The sequence below is a fragment of the Aedes aegypti genome, chromosome 2, assembly GCF_002204515.2.
Source record: "Aedes aegypti strain LVP_AGWG chromosome 2, AaegL5.0 Primary Assembly, whole genome shotgun sequence".
Taxonomy (NCBI): domain Eukaryota; kingdom Metazoa; phylum Arthropoda; class Insecta; order Diptera; family Culicidae; genus Aedes; species Aedes aegypti.
In genome coordinates, this window is record NC_035108.1 from 163,992,819 (window position 1) to 164,010,751 (window position 17,933).

The 17,933-nt window shown below is 37.8% G+C and overlaps 1 long non-coding RNA gene across 1 annotated transcript; it reads left to right on the forward strand.

Moving 5' to 3' along the window:
• Positions 1 to 12,013: 12,013 nt before the first annotated feature.
• Positions 12,014 to 13,704, forward strand: LOC110676181. Its single transcript, XR_002500138.1, has 4 exons — positions 12,014 to 12,451; positions 12,511 to 12,649; positions 12,712 to 12,889; positions 13,000 to 13,704. It is a non-coding gene; the product is annotated as an uncharacterized LOC110676181 (long non-coding RNA).
• Positions 13,705 to 17,933: the final 4,229 nt, after the last annotated feature.

Consider the following 17,933-nt stretch of genomic DNA (forward strand, 5'->3'; position numbering starts at 1 on the left):
GGAGATCTAAACGCTCAGGTTGGCCAGGAGGAGGAGTTCAAACCGACGATTGGAAAGTTCAGCGCCCACCGGCTGACGAACGAAAACGGCTTACGAATAATTAATTTCGCTGGCTCCAAGAATATGGCCATTCGTAGCACCTACTTTCAGCACCTTGAGGCTGCATTACCGGAAGAGGGTAAGCTAGATGAAGCCCCTCTTGAGGACTGCTGGAGAACAGTGAAGGAAGCCATCAACAATGCAGCTGAGAGCAACGTCGGGTACGTGGGACGGAGTTGACGGAACGATTGGTTCGACGAGGAATGTAGACAGATTCTGGAGGAGAAGAACGCAGCGCGGGCGATCATGCTGCAGCAAGGGAGCCGGCAGAACGTGGCGCGTTATAGACGGAAACGGCAACAGAAGACCCACCTCTTTCAAGAGAAAAAACGTCGCCTGGAGGAGACGGAGTGTGAGGAGATGGAACAACTGTGCCGGTCTCAAGAAACACGCAAGTTCTATCAGAAGCTCAACGCATCCCGCAACGACTTCGTGCCGCGAGCCGAGATGTGCTGGGATAAGCATGGGAGCAGTTTGACGGATCAGCGTGAGGTGATCGAAAGGTGGAAGCAGCACTTCGACGAACATCCGAATGGCGCTGAGAGCACAGGCAACGAAGGTCGGGACAACAGGGGAAATGCCTTCGTCGGTGCTGCGGAGGATGGAAACCAACCAGCCCCCACTTTGAGGGAGGTTAAGGATGCCATTCACAGCTCAAGAACAATAAAGCTGCTGATAAGGATGGTATCGGAGCTGAACTCACAAAGATGGGCCCGGAGAGGCTGGCCATTTGTTTGCACCGGCTGATAGGCACAATCTGGGAAACAGAACAGCTACCGGAGGCATGGAAGGAAAGGGTGACACAAGAAAGGCGACAAATTAGATTGTGATAACTTCCAAGCGGGGCCCAAATAGCCGTAGCGGTAAACGCGCAGCTATTCAGCAAGACCAAGCTGAGGGTCGTGGGTTCGAATCCCACCGGTCGAGGATCTTTTCGGGATGGAAATTTTCTCGACTTCCCAGGGCATAGAGTATCTTCGTACCTGCCACACGATATACGCATGCAAAAATGGTCATTGGCATAGTAAGCTCTCAGTTAATAACTGTGGAAGTGCTCATAAGAACACTAAGCTGAGAAGCAGGCTCTGTCCCAGTGGGGACGTAACGCCAGAAAAGAAGAAGAAGAACTTCCAAGCGATCACCATTCTAAATGCGACTTACAAAGTATTATCCCAGATCATCTTCCGTCGTCTGTCACCTATAGCAAGCGAGTTCGTGGGTTATCAAGCCGGCTTCGTTGACGGCCGCTCGACAACGGACCAGATCTTTACTGTAAGGCAAATCCTCCAAAAAATTTCTCTAAGTTTTCCTTGAATCTAACCTCGAAAGACCGCTTTGTTCGACCAACGTAGACCTTGCTGCAGTGAGAACAGCTGATTTTGTAAACACCAGCCTTGTTTAGTGTGTTTACCGGATCCGTGGTAGAGCCTAACGAAGTCTTAAGTTGGTTGTCTCTGCTGGAAAATACCAAATCGATTCCGAAATTCCTTAGCTTTGGGCTGAGCTGTTTGCTGATGTGTACGTCGTATGGGATGGAGACTCTCCTCATGGGTTCGGTGATAGACGTTAGTGTCGTCAAAGCACTCCGATTTTGCTGTCTTTCCTTTTTGTCGATGATGACTTTTATCGTCCTTTCCGTTGTATCCGTTGATCCTTGCCGTCTCGTAGCCATTAGCCGTTAGCCGTGAAATACGGAGGTGCATTAGCAGTGGAAGTCGGGTCCTACTATGGCCTCCATAAGAAGCTGCAGTCAAAAAAGATTCACACCCCCACCAAATGTACCATGTACAAAACGCTCATGAAGCCGATAGCCCTCTACGGGCATGAAACGTGGACGATGCTCGAGGAGGACTTGCAAGCACTTGGAGTCTTTGAACGTCGGGTGCTTAGGACGATCTTTGGCGGTGTGCAGGAAAACGGTATGTGGCAGCGAAGGATGAACCACGAGCTCGCCCAACTCTACGGCGAACCGAGTACTGTGGCGTGAAATTGTTGATTCTGTGTTATCTATCAAGATGTTTACTAAATAAATGAAATGCTTCATATCTCAAAACCTTTCACACAAGCGCCTTCTGAACCGTGTTTCATGCAAAATATTCATGGTTTTAAGGTGAAACAGTTTGGAATCAACTTCAAAGATTGCAGTGAAATTTCAAAGGCACAAATCACGCGAAAAACGCATCCAACAACAGTGAACTTTTCATTTTGGCTTTGTGCACTAGCAAAAAGCTTAAAATAAGAAGATCAGAAACGTTTGCTCAACTTATTCTTCAGTTTTGTGCGTTTTAAAACATGAGTAGGGGCACAAGGCGACCATTGTGACAGCCATCTTTGGATTCCGAAATGTTTTACCTTAAGGAAAATTATTGTGAGTGTTACGCTTGGTGTTACGTCTGTTTTTCTGTGACTGTGGTATGGTTTCCAATGATCCACAGTTATGAATCACTGCTGCTAGGGATATGGTTGACATGTTATTTCCTAAAAGGTAAAATGTGTTCTGCGTAGTTGCAACTGATGAGATATTCTCCATTTAAGGGGGTAGGATCCGTCATTGATTTCGAAATGTTCGAAAGCAGTTTTTTCGTTCAAAATGAGACAAATTTACAGGAAAATATGTTCACTGCATTGTATTCTCCAACAGAAACACAGTACACATATTTTTATCGAATAATTTTTAGTTCTGAACAGAAAAACTGCTTTTGAAGTTTCGATTATGACAATGATTACGATGACGGAGCGTTGAACGTTAATCCATCTCTGATCCATATCTGTGTGCTATCTTTAACTGTGGAGCGACTGTTAATGGACTTATCAAGCACATTAAACAAAAAAAAAACAAAAAAAACTGGTACATTTGAGCACAATCTTGTGCAGTTTTCTAAACACTTATCGGGCAGTTGGTCAAAGAAATGCTTTCAACCCTCCCCATGTATATGGTCTCAAACAGTCAAGCTATAGAATGACTAGAAGAAGACCCACTGGAATGTTCCGACAAGTTGAGCATATGTGCACATGTCCGTTAATGTCTAAACGGAAAACCAACTTTCTCTTCCGCTGTTCTTGAAAACACTTTCCATCTTCTTCGTTTTAGATTATTAAACACTATATGACGCAGCAATCACCAAGCTGTTTGAATATGCGGGTCACATCGCATTCAGGCAAATAATAGTTTAACTGTATAGTAAAATTTCAAGCTTTAATTGTTCAATGTTTTAAGAGCAGTCATTGTATCATATGGTTATTACTTATGTACACGCTAGTTACTACTGCATTGATGGACACCACATTAAACAGTCGCTTTTGAAAATTTAGCTACGGGTATACCTTGATATAAGATGACAGATGTATCTTAACTAAAACCTTAATACATGAAAAAAGTGTTAATTGGATCGAAACATTACGACTTCAAAGAGGTTATCCAAATGCACCCGATAGACCAGTTTGGAGACCACTCCTGTTCGGTACCACTCTGACAATGGAAAAGTGAACGTGCGACTAGTAAAGCCAAGTAACTGCTTTACGAGAACTCCAAGGCAAGATTAAATTAATCTGCCGTTGATGAATAATTCAGAGTAAACCACACATTTTGCAGAACATACTTTGGTTGGCAAGTCTAGCAAACCGTATACTGGAGGCGTGTTGGATGCTCTGTTCATCATCAGTTGCGCGTTTTATCGAGTAGAACATATGCCCCAGAGGAAACGTGACAGGAAGCTTCAACCGGTCCATATCGGTGGCCTACCATCAGGATTAAATTTCGATTAATCATATTTGTGAATATAAAAATTTATCAAGCTTTCAGCGAGACTGCGTGCGGGAGATAAGTTTCAATGGGAAAAATGTTTTGTGATTTTATTAGCATTAGGCGCTTCTTTTTCTTCGTTTCAATAATTGTTCGTTCCCAGTGGAACATATTTCTTCAAATTAATATTCTGATGCGCATTTTCAAAGTTATTATTAAAAAGGCTATCTTTGTAACCTTTGTAAATATTGTAATCTTTATATGCATCAAATTTTCCTATCAATTAAGTTAAATAAATTTCGGCAAATTATCGTCACGTCTCTTGTTTGTTTTCTTGTCCCTAAATTATAACACCTTCATCGAACACTCTCTGGACATTCTTTATGAATGTCCAATAGTTGAAAAAATCAGAACAATAAGGACTGGGAAATTACCAAAATGAAGTTATGCATTCTCCTCGGAAAACTACCACTTAAAATCCGGAAGAACAAAACAATCATCGAACGACAAAAATTGAATTTGCAACCATCAAGCAAAACGAGTCGAAACAAGTGCAAATTGTTTAAATTAATTAAATTTCCTTCATCTCGATGCCATTCACAGCCAACGAAAAGTTTGCAACGTGTCTTCTAATTTTAATCAGACTCCCAAAAACAAGTTTGTCGAAAACACCGAAGAAACTTCTGCCTAAACTTGCCAAATGCTCTCCTAGCAATAGATAAGACCACCATTTATTGCTACAACAATTTGCTCCGGGTAGTTCCGTAAACGTACCAAAGATGAGTAAACTTGCACTGATGGTATACCAAATGAACTAAATCTAACTTTCGGAAAATTTCGTAAGTTTATCTTCCAAAGCAGAAACATTTCACCCGAACCTCTCAACTGGACAATGTCTTCCGTCGTGCTGATTTAGAGAATTGAAAAAATCAACTCAAACAATTTTCTTCAGTTTTCCAATTGTTTCTTTCTTGCTTGACGGTAGCTGCTTTTTGTCAGCTTCCGGTCGGTATCTTTATTATTTCATGTCAGTTTTTCTTTCTTGGATCAATTTTCCCCGCACCACAATTCCAGCCGCCGCGAACCGTTCATGTAAGTCTTGTTTTCGAGCAACTTTTAACATTATCAACATATTTTTGCAAAGTTTCTCTTCCGATACTTACTTAGAAAGCGGGAGCTGAGAATGGAGCTAGTTGGTGCACGGCACAGATTGTCAATTCAAATGCTTCATATAGAATGTATATGTACAAACGTATACTACTATAACTCATGGAAAATACGAGCTATTATATAATTTTGTTAACAAGTCATACCTAATTGCATCAAAATCTTGAAATTAGAACATCAGAGATTTAGAAACATTATATTACAGTACTTGTTTTAATTATGAATCGTGGTTTACGGCCAACCAGCCGAGTGGAAGTTTAACAACTACCGAAAAGCTAAACATTACATATAATTTGCAATTGGATTAGATGGACAAATTGATGTGAAAATTTGCGAAAAAGTTACACGTCTTCTCAGTGAGAATCGAACTCACGACTCCCCGATCTCTAGTTGGGGCGCGTTAACCACTACGCCATGAGAGGACTCATGAACGCAGAAGTTAACCTGAATTCGATTTCAGCTCAATAATCACGTGGTCCTCTTTCGCAAAGTGCACCTCTTTCGGAAGAATTAGATGCCCATCCAAACACAACGCTTTCTATATATATCCAATGCCTAGCCCGAGAGCGCATTGTTTTTTAGGTATAGGAATAGCACACTACACTAGCCAGCAACTGCGCTGGCTGAGGTTTCTATTGTGTGGGCTTCCAATGGGTCGCGACGTTCTCAAACGATCGGTTACGGAACATGAGTCCGTTGCTCGATAAATACTTGTTTTAATTATGAATCGTGGTTTACGGCCAACCAGCCGAGTGGAAGTTTAACAACTACCGAAAAGCTAAACATTACATATAATTTGCAATTGGATTAGATGGACAAATTGATGTGAAAATTTGCGAAAAAGTTACACGTCTTCTCAGTGAGAATCGAACTCACGACTCCCCGATCTCTAGTTGGGGCGCGTTAACCACTACGCCATGAGAGGACTCATGAACGCAGAAGTTAACCTGAATTCGATTTCAGCTCAATAATCACGTGGTCCTCTTTCGCAAAGTGCACCTCTTTCGGAAGAATTAGATGCCCATCCAAACACAACGCTTTCTATATATATCCAATGCCTAGCCCGAGAGCGCATTGTTTTTTAGGTATAGGAATAGCACACTACACTAGCCAGCAACTGCGCTGGCTGAGGTTTCTATTGTGTGGGCTTCCAATGGGTCGCGACGTTCTCAAACGACCGGTTACGGAACATGAGTCCGTTGCTCGATAAATACTTGTTTTAATTATGAATCGTGGTTTACGGCCAACCAGCCGAGTGGAAGTTTAACAACTACCGAAAAGCTAAACATTACATATAATTTGCAATTGGATTAGATTGACAAATTGATGTGAAAATTTGCGAAAAAGTTACACGTCTTCTCAGTGAGAATCGAACTCACGACTCCCCGATCTCTAGTTGGGGCGCGTTAACCACTACGCCATGAGAGGACTCATGAACGCAGAAGTTAACCTGAATTCGATTTCAGCTCAATAATCACGTGGTCCTCTTTCGCAAAGTGCACCTCTTTCGGAAGAATTAGATGCCCATCCAAACACGTGTAACTTTTTCGCAAATTTTCACATCAATTTGTCCATCTAATCCAATTGCAAATTATATGTAATGTTTAGCTTTTCGGTAGTTGTTAAACTTCCACTCGGCTGGTTGGCCGTAAACCACGATTCATAATTAAAACAAGTATTTATCGAGCAACGGACTCATGTTCCGTAACCGGTCGTTTGAGAACGTCGCGACCCTTTGGAAGCCCACACAATAGAAACCTCAGCCAGCGCAGTTGCTGGCTAGTGTAGTGTGCTATTCCTATACCTAAAAAACAATGCGCTCTCGGGCTAGGCATTGGATATATATAGAAAGCGTTGTGTTTGGATGGGCATCTAATTCTTCCGAAAGAGGTGCACTTTGCGAAAGAGGACCACGTGATTATTGAGCTGAAATCGAATTCAGGTTAACTTCTGCGTTCATGAGTCCTCTCATGGCGTAGTGGTTAACGCGCCCCAACTAGAGATCGGGGAGTCGTGAGTTCGATTCTCACTGAGAAGACGTGTAACTTTTTCGCAAATTTTCACATCAATTTGTCCATCTAATCCAATTGCAAATTATATGTAATGTTTAGCTTTTCGGTAGTTATTATATTACAGGTTTTTCTCTACAAAATTTGTTTGAATTTTTTATGCTCAACAGTATCGAATCAGAATTTTCAAGGCACTATTGTCATGGTTTTAGATTAACATACAAAAAGGGTGGAACAACATTTGTAATTTTTACAGACATCTGCTATTTTAAGAGGCTACAGTTGTGTCAAATGTCAACATTGTCCACTTCTTGCCAATTTATCTTATGGCCCTAGGAACGTCGATGAAGTAATCAGCTTGCAAAAATTCATGGTCCCCATCATCCTTGCTGCAATAATATTCGTAAGCATAACAGAATGCACTCAAATAGTGATATTTGGCATCATGATGGCATCGATCTTAGGACTTCCAGTTAGCTGGTCCAACCAACTTGGTTCATAACCTAGTTTTCAGTCAGATTACAACGTGGTTATCAACTGTGACGAACTCAAGATCACAGCGAATAATTCGATTCAATATCCAGCGCTTGACAGTAGACGATTTTACAATCAAATACCACCAGAGGCTGGATGAGTAAATGAGTGAGTCAAGTAATAATTAAGTAAAAATATTTTCAGTTGCAAGCAACAAGCCATACATATCTCTCGCGTCTCGTTTCAGCTCATTCCACATATGGAATCCGAAAGAAAATTCAATGATAATTGAATAATGCAAATTTACTCTTACTTGATCTGAGACACTTAACACACCAACCGTAGAAGCATTTGTAAATACATTCAAGATGATTTCTGGGATTGCTCTGATGTACTTATCCTATCACACAGCTCTTCTTGAACGTATCTCACACACCGGAGAACGTTCGTCTCCAACTTGCTGCTTTTGCCACTGGCAACACATTTCTCAAGTTCATCCTACATTTGAACAGCTGAAGAATGGTGTGCCTTCCTGCTCGTTGAAGGTAAGTATTCCATCTTGACGGGTGTCCCCTGCCGGAAGCACCTAACGAACAAGGCAAACGTGCGCAAATTTTGAACACGTTTCGAACCTTCGAACCGTATAAATTCAGTCACATTAGGTGGTGGAGAAATTGAAAGTGACTTTGCTCGATGTGTAATTTGATATGCTGGGCACATTTATTCAATAATCCTGGTGTTTGTGAACACGACGGAGAAGTGATTTGACGAACGAAGTTGTAGATATGATGCTCGAGGGAATTAAAGAACGAAACCATGAGCTCAGATTCAATGAAGTTTTTCCTTTAACAATAAATAATCATTCAGATGATACACCAAATAATGAATTTTAGAAGCAAAATCCCGAAAAAAAACAACACAGCGGTAAAGTTGAAAGATAATTGAAAGATGCGTCAAAACTGCCTGTTAGGATTAATCATCTGAATAGACCTCTCGATCGTTTGTCTAACGCAGTGCTTCCCAAACTTTTTCAACTTTCGCCCCCTTGAGGCCAACATTTATCTGGAATCGCCCCCCTGATATGTGATTCCAATATTTAATGTAATTATGTCATTTTTTTCATTGAATCCAAAAACTTTAAACAAATATATGAAAATACAGAATGGTTTTTAACTCATATTTCAATGCAATATATAAAAATGGTATTTTTTCTAACACCAAGAAAAAATTGTCTCTAAAATGATTTGTACCATGAGAAATGATGAGAAAGTATGCAAATCTTCTTTTTTTCTGTAAAAACCTGCATGCCAATGAAAGAAATAATATCTTTCTAACCTCAAAGTTCTCACGTAAAAATGTCCTTATATAAAATATTGGGCATTTGCAAAAATATCTAAAAATTCTCAGATACATGTTTTGTGGTTTAGGGACAAAATGTCGAAAGCCAAAACGTCGAATGCCAAAATGTCGAATGCCAAAACGTCGAATCCCAAAACGTCGAAAGGGACAAAACGTCGAAGGGACAAAACGTCGAAAGCAGTCATTTTGGATAACTAGTGTTGCTAAGGAAAAAACGGTTGCGATGCGGACGGCGTTAGAAACAGCAAAATTTACAATTTTCGTCGCAGTATGCATGGATTTTTTTTTTTCAGAAAAATGTCACTCTTACATCCATTTTAGACGAGGACAGAAGAACTTGGTGAAGCAAATTGAATTTGAAGTACAGAAGTGATCAACCATGTCAACCATGATGTTGAGGGTATAGGTTCGTGGGTTAAGTTGTATTTTCAGCAACGGATTCCGCAGATCCCCCCATTATGTGAATTATCATGTTCCTTTTCTGTCCCTATAAACATCCTTTTTCAACTCGTCTTCTAGTCTTTTCCTTACGATAAAAGCGTTCAACGGTTACATCCAATAAAACTTCTTTATTTTAGTGAAACAAGGCGCGCGAATTACATGTCTATCGATTGGATTCTTACTGACTAATCTATTGCTGTTGTTCAAACTGATCAGTTTCGTCTATCTTCGAGTTCCGTAAATGTGACATCATGCTATTGTTACTCTAGTGTTTGTAGTTCATGTTGTTTAGTATATAAATCAATATAAAACATTTTGTGTAAAGTGGGATGATATTTCCAAACATGATAATTTCAATAACTTAATTTCATTTGAATGTTTAACTTTTCCAATGTGTTGTAAACTAATTACTAACAACTAACACATAATTTTAAACAATTAGTAAATTCTTTATTCTTTAAAAACATACTCATTCTTTTGTCGAATAAGTACAACTGAATCGATTATTTGTTCAAAAACTGCTTATTATTTTCCAAAACATGATTATCTTTTCTGAAACTTTGGGATCACATATATAGAAGTCAGGATCTCCAGCAAGTTTCCTATATGAACTGCTGACTTAAGTTTAGACGTTGTTTTTTTTTGGTGTAGAGAATTTATACAGTTTTATAATTTAAGCGTTAGTGAGACAGTACCAAAATAGAAAGAACAATACAAGTATCAATTGAAAAAATAATGAAAACCGAATACGATACAATAAATTTAATAAGAGTTAATTGATATTTTTATTTCAAAACACGCTAAATGTTTAACTAATATTAACACTTTGATGAGACACTCTAACACATGTTTTGTAACTTGATGATTTAAACTTAAATATTGTTTAAATCATCAATTTCAACAATTTCTTTTTGATATACCATCCAATACCAACTAAAAATTACGGTACCACGGTAATAACATTGGAAAAAAATTGTCACTGCCTTAACTGTTCAAAACACTGTTTAATTTTTGCATCTCACGTTACATTTTTATCGATTTTCTTCATATTCGTTCATATCCTTGAATAGATAGATGTTTTGTCAGACATTCGCTTTTTTTGTCTATTCCATGTTTTATCCCTCCGACGTTTTTTTTCTTTCGACGTTTTGGCATTCGACATTTTGGCATTCGTCGTTTTGTCTCTTCGACGTTTTGTCCTTTCGACGTTTTGGCATTCGACGTTTTGGCATTCGACATTTTGTCTTTCGACGTTTTGTCACCCAACCATGTTTTGTACATCCAAAATATATTGTGTTTTAAATGTTATCTGTGGCTAATCATATCCGACCTTGTAAAAATCTCAAATATCAACCATTCTAAAAAATTTATATGATATTAAAAAACGTGAATGCATGTGTTTGACAATTATCAAGTGTAGTGTATCATAATTTAAAAATAATTCTGATTGAAGATATATCGATCCAAGGTAAAATATTCCTGAAATTAGTTAAGTTTGGAATTGATTAACCTTCAGATGTGTGTCCTAAAAAATGATATTATTTTCAAATGCTCCCGTGTTAGCCTTTTCGCCCCCTTTCTGAATTTTTCGCCCCCTAATTCTATTTTACAAATTTTCGCCCCCTTGAGCCTGAAAATCGCCCCCAGGGGGGCAAATTAGCCCACTTTGGGAATCACTGGTCTAACGGATGGATCGCAGGCAGCTTCACACTAGGCTAAGTAAAACCCCAATACACATTAGCCTGGGACACGGTTATATGAAAAATTTAGATTCTCGCTCCAGTCCACTTTATGGATTGCATTTTGGTCCCATAACAACTGAGCAAAATTTCAGCTCGATCGGAGAAACTATATTTTAGCGCCAGCCGTTCGAAGTTTGTGTGGGATTTACTATGGGAAAACTCATTTTTGCAAAGAAAAATCGCCAGAGGTCGCCCCTTGTGCTCTATAAAAATTCTGAACACAGATCTTGGTAGGTATTTCTACGATGAACAACATTGTCAAAGACCGCAAAGCCATCCGATGCTTGTGAAAAAAGTTATTAAGCATATACTATTCGGAAATTTTGCCTGATTTCGTTATTATTGTTATTCCTTTACGTGTTAATCAACGTTGCCTTGCCAATAGGTTTTCATTGAATAACTTTTTTCACAAGTGTCGGATTGTTTCGCGGTCTTGGGCAATATTCTTCATCGTTAAAATACCTATCGAGGTCTGTGTTCAGAATTTTTATAGAAGTCAATGGGCGACCTCTGGCGATTTTTCTTTGCAAAAGTAAGTTTTCCCATAGTAAATCCCATACTAATTTTGAACGGCTGGCGCTAAAATATAGTTTTTTTCCGATCGAGCTGAAATTTTGCACAGTTTTTATAGGACCTAAATGTAATCCAAAAAGTGGACTGGAGCGAGAATCTAAATTTTGTCCCACACTAATACACATACAACATGCAATAGAGCTCCTCGCCATTGTTTGCCATTATGGCCGATACAATTAATTATCAGCTAAAGCAATAAAAAACAGAACCAGTGTCCAATCGTTAAAATTTATTTTCTACACCATTAGTAAGAATTTATTGCTACTAATACCTTATATTGTTCAACTTATACTAAATTTCTTCTTAAACTAGGTTTCCTTAAGCTAACTTACCTAGAAGCATATTTGTTCGCTGAAAAATACTTTAATGAGGAGATTAAATGTAATGTCGTTTTACTTTATTTGCCCCGCCTGCACCGTTTTCCCACCGGTGTAGCAAAACTTGCACCCAAACCGTTCTTTTATTCCGCAGGTAGTACACCGTTTCTGCACTCGATCGCCAACGGTGCAGTAAATTCTACACCCTGATCGAGTTGGGTGTAGCAGGTACTGCACTCTTTTTACCAATACATGCATGATGCTTAGCTGTCAGTGATATTCGTGTTTTGATCGCTTTGGTAGGTTTTGTTGTTTTCGCTGTCGAGCAGGTGATATCGTTTTCAGTTTTCGGTCATTATTGAGTGCGTGGATAAAATGGATTTGATCAGGAATTTGATTGAATCATCTGATTCAGAAGGAGACGAGGAAATGTTCCTTGCATTTTTTCAAATAAACGGTACCACAAGAAATAAAAAATCGCGCGCTGAAAATTTTATGAGTACGATTGATCGATACAATGATGAAGAGGTATGTTTTATTGGTATGCTTTTCAGCTTACATCACAAAAGCTTTGTTTTTTTTTTTAGTTTCGCAACAATTTCCGATTAACGAGGAGTACAGCAGAACTTCTTATTTGTAAATTTGAAAATTCTGTTTTTTCAATGAAGCAGAAGAACGGGGCAGAAGTAGTCTATGTGCATAAAAACAAATGCTATCTTTTTTATGGTGAGTTTAATTAATTTAAGTTTAATTATTAAACATAAAACTAATAACACATTGTTGTTTAGGTTCTGTGCAAATAAAAACTCCTATAGAGAGATTTGTAATTTGTTCGACATGTCGGAGTCAACATTTTTTCGACACACGGAATCTATCCTAGATTTATTCCATGAAATATCTAAGGAATACATAAAAATGCCCATGACTGATGCAGAAAAAGCGAACGTCGCGAACGAATTCGGAAAGGTATACGGATTTTTTATGCAATAATGTTGTTGTTATTTATAAACTGTTATTAATTTTATTTTGGATAATGCATGAATGAGGCCATTAAACCATCTTTTTAACTTTTACAGCTCGCCGGATTTAAAAACGTTATCGGTTGCATCGATGGAAGCTATATTAATGTTCGAAAACCAGCAAACAAAATTCGCTCCACATATATCAATAGGCATGAATTGGTATCTATAACACTGCAGGGTATATGTGATGCCGATAAAAGGTTCCTTGACGTCTTTTTGGGCCCACCTAGCAAAATTCATGATTCGAGAATTTTTAGCATGTCCCCGATAAGCCAAAAATTGCCAACGATATGCCAACAAAGTTATCATAGCCTAGGAGACGCAGCTTATCCTATTCGTGAGCATCTATTAACTCCTTTTAGGGATTATGGTAACCTGTCAAATAGGCAAAAAAAGTATAACAAACGTCATTGTCAAACACGAGTTAAAATAGAAAATTGTTTTCAATTATTGAAACAAGGTTTTAGAAAACTTATGCGTCTAGATTTTTTAACTGTTAACAAAATGTGTAAATTTATAATGGCATGTTTTGTTCTACATAACACATGCATCGATCAAAACGACTTATTTTTAACAACCAACGAAGAAAACAATTAAGACGTAGATAATTCTCAAGACAATGTAAGAATAAATAATTATCAAGAATGTAATACAAGAGACAATCTTTTAAAAAGGCTAGGAGAGATGAGAAGAAACACTATTGTAAACACTTTTACATAAATGACGAAAATAAAAAGCTAAATAGTTGAATAAGAGAAAGTTGATTGTGTATTTTTAAATCTAGGCATCAAAGCATATTTGTCAGTTGAACATTATCATTATTCATTTATCTGCTATACGTTGCAACAGTTGAGTTAATGTATCCAACTTTTCCATGCGCTCCCTATGCCTCTCCTTTTTCTCCTCTTGGGCTTTAGCGAAAGCTTCCAGAATTTTTCCTGCAATAGGTGACTTCTGCTTCCTCCTTTATTTTTAGTTGGCTTAGGCGAGAGTGATTGTGATGGAGTCACAGATCCTGACGATGGCGTACTTTTTGAAACGTTTGATTTCGAAGACGTAATTTTCGTTTTCATCGAAGTGGTATCCATTTGCAACTCAGGTTCAATAGAGTCATCGATAGCCACGATTTCTTCGAATTCCGCATCGAACGGAGTGCTCGCAAAAGTGCTTCCAGAGCTCCGATTATTAGCTCTTGCAATTTGACGTCTTCTCGAAACAGTTTTATAGCGATTCTCAACTTGTTTTGAACTGAACGACACACCACACTGCTCGAAAAGCTGGTCACGAATAAACTCCCACATCTTCTTCTTATTTTTGAAATCCTTTAGAGGACCAACATTATCTAAATTCTCCTTGTAAAGAGTTAGCATCATCTTCGTTTGCCCGTCTGACCACTCATGAGCTGTAGCCGATGGGGTGCTTTCAGGAGTGGTTTCTTGGAAATCTGTTGAACCGGGTGTGCTTGGAGTTTTTGCAGCTATTTCAAGCGGGAAATCATAAAACTCCGCTACCAGACAATATCTAACTTTCACTGTTTCGTCCACTAAAATAAACATAAATGTGTAACTTTAATACAAAAAAATATTTCAATATACGCACCATGTTTGTTTCTCAAAAAAATATATTCCTCTTCGTACAGAAGACAATTATTTTCATCAACCATTGGAGCTTAGTCCTCGAGTGATATGTCTTTTGCCATTGCACAAACCTACTACAAAAACTATTTGAAACACAAATGAGTCTAAAATTTCCAAACATCAAAAGCAGACCAACTACAAAAGCAACGGTCGTTTTGTTTATTCTTGATGAATGACATTTGTTTTGGTTGTCGCCTTCACTAACACCATCATACGCTGTCAAAATATTGCACCGAAACCGTTCTATTTTCCGGTGTCAATTGTTACACTCGCGCGGTGCACCGTCGGGAATAATCGAAAACGACATAAGTACAAACGCTATTGTTCGGCATGTAAATGTTTAATAAAACTATTTACAGCTTGAAGCTAACTTTTGAGCAAAAATCGAGTTTGCTTCAGAGAATCCGAATACTTCAGTAACACTGACTTCAACTAAGTTATACCAAAAATACAAATGGGACTGACTTGACTACTTCTTGGCATTACGTCCTCACTGGGACAGAGCCTGTTTCTCAGCCTAGTGTTCTTAAGAGCACTTCCACAGTTATTAACTGAGAGAATTCAAGGAAATTTCCATTTCGAAAAGATCACCTAAGGCTAAGGAAGGCCTTCTCTTTCTATCATCTATTGACTTTGAATTTACGTAAATTTCAAAGAACAAGTCGAAGTAAAATGTGCAAACGAAATCGCACTGCCAGAATCAGCGCGGTAATGCTGCGTACGAAAACTTGAAGAGAAAACAAATATTGTAGATTTGCCGGTATGATAATAAATGCAGGATATAAACTTTTCTATGATTTACGGTGAATCAGAATATAACTAACAAATATTACTATAAAACCGATTCATTTATTCACGTCATCACATTTTAAAAGCTTATCGACGAAGTTAACAGTGAGAAAGAAATACCCATCCACTAATCGACTCACTTTGTACAGTAAAAGGTCCTTTTCAAATTCTCATCCTTATTCGGCACTTCCTTTTTCTGATTCCAATAGAAGAGAACTGCTATGATACCAACACAACGTTCACCTTGTAACCATTGGCGTAAATAGGGAGGGGCCAGGGGGGGCCTGGCCCCCCGAATCATGGGCTTGGCCCCCCCGAAAAAAAAAATGGAGAAGAAATGACAAAAAAGTAAAAACTAGTTTTTAGTATCAAACATGTACTTATGATACTAAACGCGTTAAATGCATTTTGAATATTAATTTCTGGATGATCATTGTTTGACAGGCAATGGCAATAGCAACGTCACATACTGCCATACTATTTCCTTTTTGCCCTTTCCCGATATTTAAATTAATTGAAGCATGTTTTAGAATTAACAGAACTGGCTTGATCCATTTGTAGTGGTATAGTTAATTAGAAAACCAAATTCTATTCATATTTTAAAACAAGCTGGGATATTTTGTGATCAATTATTTAAAACGAATCGTTGTTACTGGAAAATGTTTGTGTATGAGAGTTATGGTAAAGTTTTACAAAAAAAATCTCAGCATCATCATCAGCAAGCGAACTTTAGTTTGTATACTTTTTTTAAGAACTTTTAAATGTTTCATGTTCAAATTTATGAGTCATTGTCTCTCAGACGTCGGGAACAGATATAAACTGCTGTTAAGTAGACGACAAAGAAACAGTTGCATTCAAATGTGACAGCAAAACTGTGAACGTTGAAATCCCTTTATGTATAGTAAGATAGTGGCAGATTCGTACAAAAACAACATCTAACCGTGAGTTTTCTGAAGTTTTTTGATTGAAAAGAAATAATACTATGTTACTATTTGTTTCTGTAGAACAAACGTAAAACCTTGTTCATACTGAAGATTGTTTTAAGACACGCTTTTAATTCTTTTATAAGTGTTTATAATACGACTTTTTTTTATCTATTTTTATTAATTTTTGTTACGCACAATTTTTTGGCGTCTTACGTAGGTTATACGGACATTACATGAATTATTTGTTTATTTTTTGTCTCTGTTAACGAGATTTTTAACCCTGGGCTTTGAAGTCGCCACTATAGCTCCATTCATTTTAAAGCTTATAAATACCGTAGTGTTCAAGTAAGATACTTTCACTACAAATATCATAAGAATCGATTTAGAATTAGAAAAAATATGGCTATTTGTTGTTTTTTGACGTAAACATTATAATTTCTAGTCAAATTTTCATTGCATGGAAATAAATAAGGATAAAATCTTCTTTGATTTTTTTATGTAAGGACGTTTTAAGGCATCATAAGGAATCCTTATGATGCCTAAACACTTATTAAGGATGCTTTGGGGTGTATTAGTACTTCATAATTGATTGGAATCAATTTTTGGCCCATAGTGTGGCAAAAGTTGAACCCATATAAGCTCGCAGATAAATTTACAAATTACCCCAAATTCACATATTATCTTCAAGTTTAGCGACATTTTCCCGATTGTGCCGAAAAAAGTCACCAAAATTTCACATTTTCACTTAGTTTTGTAGAAAACTGCTTTTTGTGGGCTTTGGGAAATTTGTTGAGGAAAACTTAGTGTGTATTTATCTGTAAACATAAGTTTTAGCTAGTATAAAGTATGTCTGTCGTAAAAGTGTCGGTATTTTGTGTTTTGGGCAAAAGTTCGTTCAAGACAATCAGCGAAATTATAGCAAATATGTTGTTTTTATGAAAATTTTGATTATACCACTAAGGACGAACATTTTCCCTACCTTACTCTGATTGAATATTTAAAAAAATCCATGCGCAAAATGCCTTCCATCCTGCATTCTTCAAACAACTGTCATCATACGAATTTGCTGACGACAGCTTTATTTGAATACCGGGTACCCCCGTTGGTTTAACCACATTTAATCTGAACACTTTTTAATTTGTACCCCGCTAATTTGCACATCGTTCAGATTAAAAATGGTTCAAACGTCATTTAGCTCATGGAACGGAGTAAAGTGGGATGGAATGCTGTGGAACGGAACGCAGAAACAAAACATAACAGTGAAAGGGGTGACCAAAAACAGGTTTCTAGGGTGACTAGATGTTCAAATTAAAAATGAACCCCGATGGTTTGCATGAGGTATCGTTCAAATTAACGGAGGTGTACGGTACAAAAAAACCTTCAATCCTGCAATATGATGGTAGCCAAGCAGCTTTAGGATTTAATGTTTTTAGCTCTAACAAAAAAAGGTATTATTCAATCCTATGTTCAAATTTTGGTTTAGAGAGGTTGAAAAATGCTGAGCAACAATAATTCGTATTTTCAAAAAAGTAAGGTTTTTTTTCAAAGGCCTGGGTTTTTTTTTTTTTTGACTTGAAGGCTTCAAGTGGGTTGGATTTCACATTGATCTTGAACCTTAATTGAACTGAAACATTTA